The sequence below is a fragment of the Papaver somniferum genome, chromosome 1 (assembly GCF_003573695.1).
Source record: "Papaver somniferum cultivar HN1 chromosome 1, ASM357369v1, whole genome shotgun sequence".
Taxonomy (NCBI): domain Eukaryota; kingdom Viridiplantae; phylum Streptophyta; class Magnoliopsida; order Ranunculales; family Papaveraceae; genus Papaver; species Papaver somniferum.
This window is the reverse complement of record NC_039358.1, coordinates 220052468-220066848: the sequence shown is the minus strand read 5'-3', so window position 1 is coordinate 220066848 and position 14381 is coordinate 220052468.

The window sequence follows — 14381 nt, the reverse complement described above, 5'->3', positions numbered from 1 at the left end:
CTAAGGGGACAGTTTCCCAAATTATTATTGGATTTTCTTTGAGATATTTGTTCGTCGATCTATAATTGCTCTTTGAAAAATAATGGAAAACATGTCATTTATTCGATGAGGTTGTGATGGCCTCGCCTCTTCATTTTCATATTTGTTTGCATGCATTCTGAAAGACTCTTCATCTCAAGGGTAATTATAGCATCTAAATCATGACATACATTTTTGACAAGTCTTGTGTGTATTTCAGTAAGAATCTAAGTCCAGAATTTTGTGATAGTCTTGCTCATGCTCTTAATATGAATTTAGTTTTTGACTCAGAAAAATATCTTGGAGCACCTCTGTTATTAGGTCATTCTAAGATTAAATCTTTTGATCTTATAGTTCAGTCTTTTGAAGTTAGACTAAAAAACTATGTCAATACTACTCTAAATCAAGCTGGTAGATCTACTATTATCAAATCTGTTTTGAATTCCTTGCCATCTTATAAAATGGGATGTTTTTATATACCTACTACTTTGATTGATAAACTTGATTCTTTGAAAATGAATTTTTGGTGGGGGCATAGGGCTAAGAAAGGAATTAAATTCATAGCTTGGGACAACATTAATAAATCTAAGGATTTGGGAGGTCTAGGTTTTAGGAATTTGGAGACTTTTAACATTCTTTTTATATGTAGGTTGGTCTAGAAAATTGTAACTTAGAAGGAATAATTATGGGTTCAAATTCTTGGTTCTAAATATTTCTATAACTGTAGCATTCTTCATTTGTAAAAAACTTAATGAGAATTTCTCCTGGATAGAGCTGGCAAACGGGCGGGGCGGGGCTGGCTTGTGACCAACCCGCGGGTTACGGGTTAATACAAGCCTAAGCTTGCGGGTTAAAATTCTTCACGGGTGGTTATTTCTCCAACCCGCGCCCGTCCCGGGTAAAGCTTGAGGGTTCACGGGGGCTCACGGGTTAGCTGGTTTTTGTTGAGTCAACTCGCCAGAAATCGATTTCTGGGCTATTTCTGGCCAGATTCAGGCCATCTAAAGCTCCTTCCCTACAACCTATGTACTTAACATTCATCTAATTCATTTGATATTTCGATTCAAAAACTAAAAATTGCAAAACTAAACTAATTTTGCATTTAAAGGATTAAAGGAACACATACACTAGTCATTAGTAGTTTAGTACTTTAGTTACAGTACTTCATCAGTTCATGATGATATTTTCAACAAAGCAAAAAAACCTCCGATAGTAATACCATTGTTTGTAATTTGTATCACCAAGTGTGACAATAAAGATATTAATAACCACTTCCTGCACAAAATATATATTGTGTGGTTAATCAAAAAAAGTGTTAACTGTCCAAAACATCTCCAATCTCTTTTCTATGCAATATTTGGAGACACTGGTAAGTGATAAATAACTGTTTTTCCAAAAAACATTCTCATATTCCATGTCTATCTTTGAGTTGCTCCAACTATTCAATATGAATTTGTAATTTCAAGAAAAAATAAACCAAACAAAAGAAAAGATTCGAGTCAAAAACATGGAATTTGCATAATTACCCCGCTTTATATTGAAGAAGTACGCATACTAATTAGACGCATAAGAACTTACCTCCTCCACATCCTCCACTGCCCCATCCTCCACTGCATCAGGTTCAAATCCTAATACATCTTCTTCAATAATCTCATTTTCCTCATCCATATCTTCTTTTCCTACATGGATAAAAACAACCAATGATATATATAAGATTTAGACATTCAACTAAAAAAATATATTACTGATTTACTTACCAATTTCATATTCTCAATCACGAGTTGTTATCAACGCCTCAGCATTTTTAGGTAATAAGGAACTGCGAAATCGATCAATTACCCTTCCTCCAATGTTAAATGCAGATTCTGAAGCGACAGTTGAAATAGGAATTGACAAAATATCCCCTGCCATTCTTGAAAGTACTGGAAATCGTTGTTCATGGTTCTTCCAATAGTTTAGGATGTCGAGTGGTTAATTTAGACAACCTTTGTACGACTCGCCAAGATATTCATCTAACTCTGACAAGTCAGTTAGTACATCACCACCACGTTCCTGTGTTGCAACATATTCCTGCATGAAACAATCTAGAAGTGAGTGAACTATGAATATATGAGTCTTAAAAGTCTTAGAAACAAGCTAACACCATCACATACTACATCCACAGTTGACAGTAATTCAAAAGACAAACAGTATTCTACTACAAGGATTTTTAAGATGAAAAGCAATAATTCAAAAGACTAAAATCTTCACAATATAACTGGGCACCACTAACATGAATTAGAGTTAAGTAAGCTTTAGAATTACCTGGAAAAAATCACTCCCTTCTTGGGAAACAGAATTCCCACCATTTTGAATACCCAAATTTTGAGTTGCATAACTGTTGGAAGCTCTTGAACTTGACAAGGTGTAATACTCATTAAAAAGTGTTGTCATATTACGACGCACTTTATTAACTTCATGTTCTAATTCTCTCACCTCAGGATACAACTTGGAGTAAGTAAATTTCACAAAATTCATTTTCAATCTAGGATCTAACACAACTGTCATAGCCAATATAGGACTCAACTCCTCCAGTAACTATCAAATTTTGCTTGCATCTCTTTTACCATGTTCCTAATGAATTCAATATCATTTCTGCTTTCTTTCTTTAGTAACACCTGAACTTGACAAATTCTTTCAAAATACAGATTGGAAGTAGGATACTTACTACCAGAAAATATCTTTGTGAGATCATAAAACACTTTGAGAAACTTTGTAACTACTTTAATTTGTTCCCATTCTTCATCAGTTGGACAGTCTTCATAGTCTGAATCCACCAACTTCAAATGAGAGAAAACTGGCTTATACATGATACAACTATCTAACATAAGATAAGTTGAATTCCACCTGTATAAAACAAACATTCAGTGAGTATATAATAAACACTATTACAATTCTCTAACTTTATAAGTTATAACAGAATAGAAGCGGAATCCAACCTTGTCTTTACGTCTTGACGAATACCCCTTTTTATTCCAGACATTCCTAAAGTATCAACAATGTCCAAGAACTTTTGTTTTCTTACTTGGGACTTTTTAAGGGACTTCACTGACGCTCTTATCTTAAGCATGGTTGGATCAATCTTCTTAAGTCCTTCTTTTACAATAAGAGCTAAGATATGAGCACAACAACGCACATGAAAGAATTTTCCATCGTCCAACAAGATCTTCTTTGCAACAAGTCTACTCTTCATAATTCGAGCACAAGCTCTGTTATTTGCAGCATTATCCAAGGTGATGTTGGATACCTTGTCTTCAATTCCCCAATCTTCTATCATAGCAAATAACTTAGCAGAAAGGTGTTCACCTGTTTTGAGGTAGTAGAAAGGAGAAAAGTTAACATGAATTTATATTGAAGATAAAGAAATAAAAGTAAGTTCTTTACCTGTATGAGGTGGTGGAAGAGGACAGAAATTCAGAAGCTTCTTTTGCAACACCCAATCTTGATCAAGATAGTGCGCAATTAAGCTTATATATCCAGTAGTTGTTAAGAAGTCCACATGTCTGATGTTAGACATATCCTACATGTAAGGGTGAGTCATACACATTAGCACATCATATTAATCAATCACTCATACATAAAAGTATAAACAAAACATATGGGTCATTAGGATTTGAAATTTTGAATCATACCTGGAGCAAGTTTCAATCTGTTACGAATAACTTCTTTTTGTGCTTTATGTTTCTTTACTACATCGGCTTTCCCAGTATTCCTTGATATTGGTTTAGCATCCTCATTTAAATAAGTACATATATCCTTAAATTCTTTCCACTCCACCAAAGCAAATGGAACATTTCTTGCAATGAGTAATGCTGAAAACGGATCTCATAATTTCGTCTGATCAATTTTGCGTACGCGGGTAGACAGCTGGCCATTGTTTGCATATAATATCATCTTCCCTACGTTTATAGACTGACGCTTAGGGCACTTATGCCTTTTCATGGCTGAGGTTCCACCTTTTTGGCTTTCATATTTATATCCTACATTACAAGCTTTGCACACTCCCTTCTTTGTTCCATCTTTATATTTAACGAGTTTAAAAAATTCCCCAAACTTGGGATATAAGTTCATTTTTATTTCCACGTGAAACTGGTGCAGGACAGGAAGGTGCACAACCAACAGTTGGATCCTCATTCACAGAATCTAGCATCTCAACATCATCATCCTCACCGTCACTACTCATAACATCATTATAATGGTCTTGTAACTCTTGTTCTTGTACACTTGACATACTGGAATGGATTGAGCCACAAAGAACAGGTCAAAGAGTCATTCAGAAACGTGAAAAATACATAAACAAAAAATATAAGCAAAACATCTCATTTGCAAATTACAAGTAACAAGGTACATCATACATGTAAAGAAATTCCAACAAAACTATTATAGTACAAGTATTTGCAAGTAACCCAAAACAATAGCATAAAATTAGAGCTAAACACATCAGAGATAGTGACTAATTAAAGCTAATTGAGAATCACCAAATACCAATGCTTCTGCACCCCTAATTAGCTAGTATCCAATTCAATTTAAGTGCCAGATTCAATATTCAAAAAGTTTAACATTTTTTACAAACCGAAACAAGTATCATTCTTGCAAGTTGTATCTAACAAACAAATCCCCTAAATATCTGTAAAGCATACTAATGAGTAATGATACAAATATGAAACAAACAAAATAAAAATCCAAGCAAAAAAACCCTTTTTTTGTGGAAAGAACACAAACATCATGAAGTTAAGAACACATGTACTCAAGAAGTGTTTGCCAATCTTCACGACAGTCCTAAGAACATTAAAGATTTCTTAGGATTCCTATGTAAAACCCTAGAAGAAGAAAATAAAGACGAAAATAAATAGGAGAATCTGATTACCTGCCAACCTTTAATCTTTAGATCAAAGTACCTGCCTTTGATCTTTAGATCTAACACATTTTAAATTTGTTGTTTTCTCCGTCAGGACTCAGGGAAGTATGAAGAAGAAGGAAAAAAAGGAAGAAGAAAGAAAAGGAAGGTTGCTGCTGCGTTAGGGTTTCTTCGCTTTTATATGGGGGAACTGGGGAAGACACATAAACGGTTATAGTGTGCGACACGCGGCCTAAATAATATATGTGGATGTGGGTGGGGACTGGAGTTACGGGTTTACCGGTACAACTACGGGTTCACAGTACGGGCCGGGTTAACCCCTTTCTTCACAAGCCACTAATTATCCAACCCGCGCCCGTCTTGTTTAGGAACCATCCGAGACGGTTGCGGGTTTTCACGGTACGGGCCGGTTCAACCCGCGGGTTTTTGGCTGGTTTACCAGCTCTACTCCTGGATATGGAGAGGAATATACAGGTGTATTGAAACTATTAAGAATAATAGTTTTTGGGATATTATATGTGGTACTAAAAACAAAATTTGGTTAGATTGTTGGGTCTTTGGTCCTAATCACCCTCTTATTCCTTTTGAAGGTCTAGTTAATTCTGTTTCCTATACCTTTGTTGCTGATCTTTTCTATGCAGGCACTAGGACTTGGAATGTGCATTTAATTCATTATTTGTTTGATTTTGATACTACTACTAAAATTCTTGCAATGAATGTCCCTGCAATTGGTGAAGATACTCTTATATTACTTCTACACAGGAAATGTCATTTCTCTGTAAAGAGTGTTTATAATGTACTATCTAGACCTTCTAATCCCCCTGCAGGTACTCAAACTGTCTCTCCTCAGGTTTGGAAAGCTCTTCTGGAAGTTACTTTACCTCATAAAGTAAAACTTTTTGTTTGGAAGTGTCTTAAAGACATAGTTCCAACAAGAGATAAGTTATCTAGATATAAACCACGGATTGAATTGCATTGTAGTTTATGTAATCAGCCTATGGAATGTAGCAATCATCTTTTTTTTATATTGTCCTTATGCTAGATCTGTTTGGTTGGCTCTAAATATCAATGTTGGTAACATTATGGTTCGACGTGGTTCTTTCAAGAATTGAATTATTTCTTGGTTCTCTGTAAGAACTAACTTTACTTTTGGTGTGGGGATTACTAGACATAACTTAAACAAATTGTTTATGGTGTCAGTTTGGACAGTCTGGAAAGACAGATGTACTAAGATATTTCAAAATATCAGTCCTAATAGGTTTATATCTATAGATGACATTAATAGGATGGTGTCCCTACTACTAATCTTGGTATATATAGTAATGTTGTTCTGCAGGTTCAGAAATGGAAACCTCCTGATAATGGCTTTGTTAAATTTAATTTTGATGCTTCTTTTAAACATGACACTTTACAATGAGGCATAGGATTGATTGTGAGAAACTGTGCAGGTACTTGCATTGGAGTGCAAGGGCAATTCTTCAATGGAGGAATGAGGGGAGGTGTTGAATCTGAAGAACTGGAATGCAAAGCAATGAAAGCTGCTGCTACCTTGGCTGTTGCAAAGAGTTTCAATAATGTCATCTTTGAATCAGATTGTGAGGTCTTAATAAAGTCCATCAATGAATCAACTTTCTATGTTCATTGGATGAATCAATCTCTACTTTTAGATAATAGATTTCTTTTAAGTAAAATTAGTATGGAAGTGTGTTTCAGTTAAGAGGGAAATAGTTTGGCTGATAAACTTTTTAAGAAAGCTAGAACTTCACAGTCAAATTTTGAGTTTCAGAATGATCTATCCCATGACATTCAAGGATGGGTTGATCATGATAATCTTGTAATCTCTAACTAATCTTCAATATAATCCATTTTTTGAATCAAAAAAAAAATCATGACATACATTCTTTGCTCCAAAATACGCATATGTATATATGTATCTACTTTCTTAAAAAAAAAACATAAAAAAAAAGTGTCTGAAAAGTTTTATCTGAGAAATTTTGAGTATTTTCTAGGCATGTGTAATAAGTAGTTTAATTCTTGTTAGAGAATCTGAGTGTATGTACGTGAATTGTGTGTCTGTGTGTGTCAAAATGTGCTCGTGTCTACTACGCGTGATAACTGCAAGATGACAATTAATCTTTACTTTACCTACCGGCTGAGAAGGTCACATATCGAGTCTGTTAAATAGTCAGAAAGGGTCTATGTATGTAAGATGAATCGAAATGAAGAAATGAAATTGAATCTGAGAATATTATGAAACGACATCATCTCTTCTCACATGGTATCAAATACCTTGTCAAACCCTAAAATTCAAAATCTCTGAAATCTTTTGCTTCTCTGTAATCATCAATGCTAGCAAACACATTCATTTAACATTCAAACATCCGTCAAAACTATATGCAACCAATTATCCTTTATGGAAATCTCAAATAGCTCCATAACTTCGTAGTTAAGAATTATTTCGATTTGTTGACGGTTCCTTTTCATGTTCGGTTAAGTATTTCAGGAGAACATTTGTTGCTGGTATTGAAATTGTTGAATTAGATCTTGAGAATGAATTCGTTCGCAATCATACACATACATATTGGGTAAATCAAGACTCTACTCTTGTATCTTGGTTATTTTCTACTTCTATTAAAGAAATCCACTCTCAAGTTCTTGATCGTACATTTTCTCATGAAATCTGGACTTGATTGGAGAATAATTACAATTCTACGACCAAAATTCGTCTTAAGTGACTCAAAACGGATCTAATAAGTTTGAAGAAATATCATATTCCAATGTTAGTATACTTAAAAAAAAAAGCGCGTTCAATTTCACATCAATTACCACATATTGATAGAGCTATTTTTGATGAGGATTTAGTATTCATATCTTACAAGGTTTACCTTCTGAGTTCAACGCATTTAAGACCTCGATCTGTACATACTCAACAATTGAAGAATGGGAATCTGATAACATCTTCAGAAATCTTAGCTTTGCCGCTATCTGAAGAAGAAAGAGTTAAATTTGAATCGAAAATTGATTTTACCACTGCTTATGCAAATGTGTGACTCAACAACAACAATCAGTTACTGCTTTACATCCACATGACTAACAATTTACATGTGATCATTACTTTCTACACAGTGATTATCATTCTTATTCAGGTAATCCATCTCCTTATCATTTTGGTACTCATAGTTGGACTTCGTATCCTAATCGTGCAAACTTTGAAAAATCTGGTAATTTTAGCTTTAGAGGTGAAAAGACGAGGGTGCCCAAATACACCACAATCTTTTATTTATCAACCTATAAGTCTGGTATCTTAAGTGATCATCTATGAACATAGTCGAGACAATACAACTGAAGTATTATATCTCGTGTGATTGTCTATGGACGAGGTCGAGACAATACAAAAACAAGATATTTACTTGAAAATAGTTATGGTAAAAACCGACTCATGATTAGGATCAAAGTTAAGTAATTTGGATTAACGTATAAGTGTAATTTAATTTAAATTATAATAAATAAATTATAATTTCGGAATAATAAAGTAAATGACACAACAAGATTTTGTTAACGAGGAAACCGAAAATACAGAAAAAAACCCAGCACCTTGTCCAGTTTTAAATACTCTCAGAATTAAGCCGTTATACAAAATTTAATGCCAACTTCGTATAGTAGAGACCAAGCAGACTACTTCGAGCTACTAAGTTTCATTAGTATCCCTGCGCCTTCGACTTCGAGAGTCATGCACGTGAATCACCACTCCTTTGGATCGTATTCCAAACAATAAAGGAACAAAAGCTGTTTGGTAATCACTCTAATCAATCTTTGGTGAAAAACATATTTACGTTGTTGACAAAGGCTCTTCCGTTTAAACTAATAAAATCCTTTGTATGGTTAGATCAACCTAAACTTTGATTACCGAAATAATCAATATTTAGATTTTTAATAAATAAATATAGAACTCATATAGTAATTATAAGGTGATGCCGATATCACACAACTAGACGATCAAGTCTATCAAAGATAAACATGATTCTAGTTGGATCCCAGCCGATCAAGATGTGTGCACAAGATTCACAAAGATACAAAAAACTAATAAGAAAATCTTCTTCGTCTTCAAATCTTCAATCTCCTTCTTAAAACCTGCTCAACACAAACTTGAATCCTCTTGTGATCAATCACACAGAGAACGGAGTTTGTTAACAACAGATTATCACAAGATGTTTTTAGATCCGAAAATGGATCTTGTTGATACTTTGATCTAGTTTAAGTGAACCTTATGTCAGAAGAGAAGGCTCTCAAGAACAACCGTTAGTCAATCAAATCAATAATGGAAAACTAAAATAACAATGCAAGTATCTAGTTTCCCACCAATGGTACTCTTATAGCTTCTTGATCCCACAGAAGTCTTTAAACGATCTATCGTAAGAGATTTCTCCTAACTAGGGTACTTTCCTCTCCGAATAAACGGCTCCACCAGAAACTACATGAATGAAGTTTGCATGGCTCTTAGGATAGTTTGTAAGAAATGCAAACTCAACTATTTATACACCAAAGTTGTTTGAACAACAAGGAAATTCTAAAACCGAAATTATTGTCAAGATGCAATAAGTGCAAAATTCGGTTTTCCTATTCCCAATAAATGTCAAACTATATTTCCGAATCTCTCGTAGAAAACTTCTATTATTTGTCTAGCTCATTAACTAATAATCTTTTTCTAGAGTATATGCTTTTATTGCTGGAAATGAAAGCATATAAAATCAAAGATCATAATTGGTTATTTAATATTTCGGTTTGGGATCACCTTGAGTATCAATGAATATATTTGAACAGTAAATGATATGAGTTGTGCACATGTTCAAATAATATCGACATCTAGAAGATTCTCATCTTGGAAAACCTTAATCCTTAATTCACACACATCATGAAGAAATATGTGATGGAAACTTGATTTTGTTCATGGAACCGATTATACCATCACTCCAAAGTAGGTTGTGACCAGTTATAACATGATTCCCAAGATAGGTTTTAACCGTTTACACCTTGACCCACAAAGTAGCTTGTGACCGGTTACACCTTGCTTCCCGAAGTAGCTTGTGACCGGTTATACATTGCTTCCCAAAGGTAGCTTGTGACCGATTACAACTAACTTCCCAATATGTCTTGTCACCGGTTATACCTGTTTTCCAAAGTAACTTGTGACCGGTTACAACTTGCATTCCAATGTAACTTGTGTTCGGTTACACCTTGATTCTCAAAGCATCTTGTGACCAATTACAACTAGCTACATAATATAGGCTATGACCGGTTATACCTCAACTCTCAACAAAAGTTAAGATTGGTTCTACCTTGTCATATTGTATTGACCATTCAAATATTCAATAAAGAACCAGATCTGAAAAGATGATGGTCCCCAAGTACACCACAATCTTCGGGTCTTCAGATTAATACTTGTATGTCTCAACATTCCTAGATTTTCTAGTCTAACCTAAACGAAGTTGACTCTAGTAATTAATCAAGTGACTCTATATGAGTTTTGATACTAAAATATGATAACCAAACTTGACATACCAGCGCTTGGTGGGTTCAACCGAGCTATGCTCTAACAAGAGGTAATAGAAATAGTGGTAGAAATAAAGGTGGATTTAGATGTGGAATAAACTTTGCAGGGGGAGATTTGGTAGAGCTAACGGTCCACACCGTTTTCATCCTCCTTTGAAGTACAATTACTATATTGAGTGTCAAATCTGCAGGAAACCAGGTCATTCATCCACTGAATGTAGATACAGATTTACTTCAAGTGATGATTCCATGGTGCGGGCTTACAATACTTATTTTGATCCTTACATTGAGGAAAATGATGATTTCTGGTGTCATGAACCTGGGACTTATGCAATTTATAATGATGATTCTAATACTTCTTCATCTGGTTAGGTACCAGACCCAGGAGCTACTCATCATATTACTTCTGCTTTGTCCAATCTCAATTTGCGTTTTGAATATCAAGGAACTGATCAAGTGTGTGTTGGCAATGGTTCAGTTTGCACATTGCTCATATTGGCTATCTACTTTACACAATGATTTTGTTAAGTTCGCTATTCGTAATGTTTTTCATGTGCCATCTATTACCAAGAATTTGATATTTGTGCTTCGATTTACAAAAGAAAATAATTGTTTCTTTGAATACTATTATGACAAATTTATTATCAAGCCTTTGGTTACACACAAATTTCTACTTCATGGCCCTGTTAAGGATGGTCTATATCTCATGGAGTTCACCTCTGCTCAACTCAAACAAGCTTTAACATCTCGATTTTCTTCATCAACGACTTGGCACAACAAACTTGGTCATCCAGATTATCAAACTCTGAAGCATGTTTTGACTTCTGTAGATGAGATTATTGATTCCCATTTCCTCTACTATTTTTTCATCATGTCAGTTAGCTAAAAGTCATGCACTTAAATATCCTAGTACTTCAAGTAATACGGCATATAATCCATTGGATTTAATCTGTTCATATGTATGGGTATCGCCTATGTGTTCTATTATTGGATTTAACTATGATGTGTCATTCAGATATTCATTTAATAGACTCGATCACTTTGTATCCGTTATCTTATAAATCTGAAGTGCTTGCAACTTTGTCAAATTTAAAACTCTAGTTGAGAATCAACTTAATAGAAGAATATAATTTGTACAATATAATTGGAGTGGTGAATACATAATTGTTTCTTCTCATCTGGATTCTTGTGGAATTGGTAATAAAGTATTTTATCCTTATTCTCATGCTCACAATGGCACGGTTGAAAGAAAACACAGACACATTGTATAAACTGGTTTGGCTCTTCTTTCTCATGCTTCATTACCATTATCATATTGTTGTTATGCCTTTGAAACAACCAATTTTCTGATTAATATAATTCCAGCACCAACTTTGCATAAACTATCACCTCTTGAATGTTTATTTTAACGGAAACCTAATTATCTCTTCTTATACATTTTTGGTTGTTCTTGTTATCCATGAAACTTCAATCATTATAAACTAAAACCAAGACCTGTTAAATACATCTTTCTAGGTTACATTCATATGCACAAAGGTTATAAGTGCTTTAATCCTCAAACCAACAAGATTATCATATCCAGACATGTAACATTTGCAGACAATGAATTTCCTTGTGCAAGTTTGTTCAGATGTGGTTCTTCTAGTAATGCAACACTATCTACAATGTCAGTTCATCGTACAACTTCAGGTACTTTTTGTAATAAAGTGGATGTGCCATTATCTACTCCCTCAGTTTCTGTTGCACCTTAAGTTCCAAATTATACTTCTACAGGTGTTCTTATTATTTCTATACATGCTTCATCTGATGTTACTTCTTCTGTTATTTCAAATGCTCACTTTATGACAAAAAAATGGGAATTTTTAAACCAAAACCAAGAGTGTATGTTTCTTAAGTTCAGTATGTGTGTGGGAATTCCCCGGCAGCGGCACCAAAAATTGATGCAGTTTTTAAGTGGTAGTAAAGTTCGTTCAAACTCGGACTTGTTGAGATTCGATTTTAGACTTATAAAAATAGAAAATATATTCACAAAAGGTTGTCACAGTATCGAGAGGCACTGAGACTCAGGATTCCACCAAATTCCATTCATGTGATTCAAATAATAATTCTAGACATTTATAGCTCCAAAGATAACAATTATAGACTCTGTTATTTGCCAAAAGTAGATTTTTTAAAAGCAATGACTGTAAATCAAAAGCATGATGTATCAAAAATACATTGACCAAGCATACACCATCAAACGAAATCACACACATTCAATAAAAATCATAAATCGATTAAAAATCAATGCAAATAGTCATAAAAGAATTATTAGAATTACCACATGCGTGAAATAGGGCTTCCTCCGTCATCCCAGTGTTGGGGTTTAGCTCCTCATGTTCAAAACAAAATCAAAATAATTATTCATGGCTCAAACGGTGTTTTTATTGAAGAAAGGGATCAAAAATAAACAAATTAGTGAATCTGCAACGTTTATAAGCGTTACAGAAGTCACTGTTACAGGTTTATAAGACTGTAGCAGAACGATTGTTCTCTGGTGTAGCAGAATTTGCGACTGTCTCTGTTCGTCCAATGTTCTTCGTTTCCTTCTTCTTCAGCAGCGGCAGAGATGATATTCTGCACTGCCTCTTCTTGGCTCTGCAACTTCTCCAAACCCTCCGTTCGGTACCCAAACTCCCTCTACCCTTTCTGGGACTCGTAGCAACTCCTTATATACACAAAAACCTAATCGAATCCGAGTATATCTCGGATTATTCTTTTCTGCCAAGTTACGGACTCTTTTTCTGTCAAACTCTCTTCACGCGTTTTTAAACTCTCCCAATCCTTCCAAACTCTTTATTAGATAACTATGAATGTTGTGGAAGCTTTCCTAGACGTTTAAACTCCCTGAATTGTCGAGAAAATCTTCCAACAGCAACCCGTGAGCATATCACCTCTGTTTCAATCTCCCGGCTTATCTATCCCAACTAATCCCATGAAATCACCCATACTAGCATTGTATATCCATATCACGTCCAGCCCATGAGAATCAGTGATTGAATCTCATTAAAACTCGTCCGAAAATCCAACCCTAAATCTGTCTGGTGAGAAAACATTTTCCCGCCAAAATTTGTTTTCAAACGGTGAAGGTGACCTCCCCCTTATCCAGTTCTGGTGTCCCTTTAGCACATTCCCGAAATGGGTTACCCCTTATCCAAAGTGAGAGTCTGTATAGTAATTTTCTCCCACGAGCACAAAAATCGCTTTTCGAGCCAATTTTGCCGCAAAAGCTTATTTCTCCAAAATACCTATAAAGACATAAAATAACCAAAATAAGTACAAAATCGAGCACTAAAAATATATACAATTGAGATATATCAGACACATAAATGCGTCTATCAAAGATATTACGGTACCAACCTGTTATACTGGAGCTTGTAAAGATCCTAGGTGGAAAGCTGCAACGGATGAAGATATCATTGCTTTATTTCAAAATGGTACTTGGAAATTGGTACTTGCTTCTAGTGGTCAGAATGTGATAGGTTGTAAGTGGATTTTCAGAATTAATAGAAAGGTTGATGGTTCTATCGAAAGATACAAGGCAATACTAGTTGCAAAGGGATATAATCAAGTAGATCTTTCAATTATCAAGATACTTCCAGTCTTGTAGTTATCCAAACTACTGTAAGGATAATACTTTGCATCTCTCTTTACAAAAAATGGCAAATCAGGCAATTGGACGTCAAGAATGTATTTTTGCATGGTCATTTATTAGAGAATGTGTTCGTGATGCAACCACCAGGATATGCTGACAAACCTCTTCCAATTCATGTGTGCAAGCTTCAAAGGTCTTTGTATGATTTAAAGAAAGCTCTAAGAGCTTGCTTGTATAAGCTTAGTTAGTTTGTTGTCAAAAATGGTTTTAATTATTTCTTCA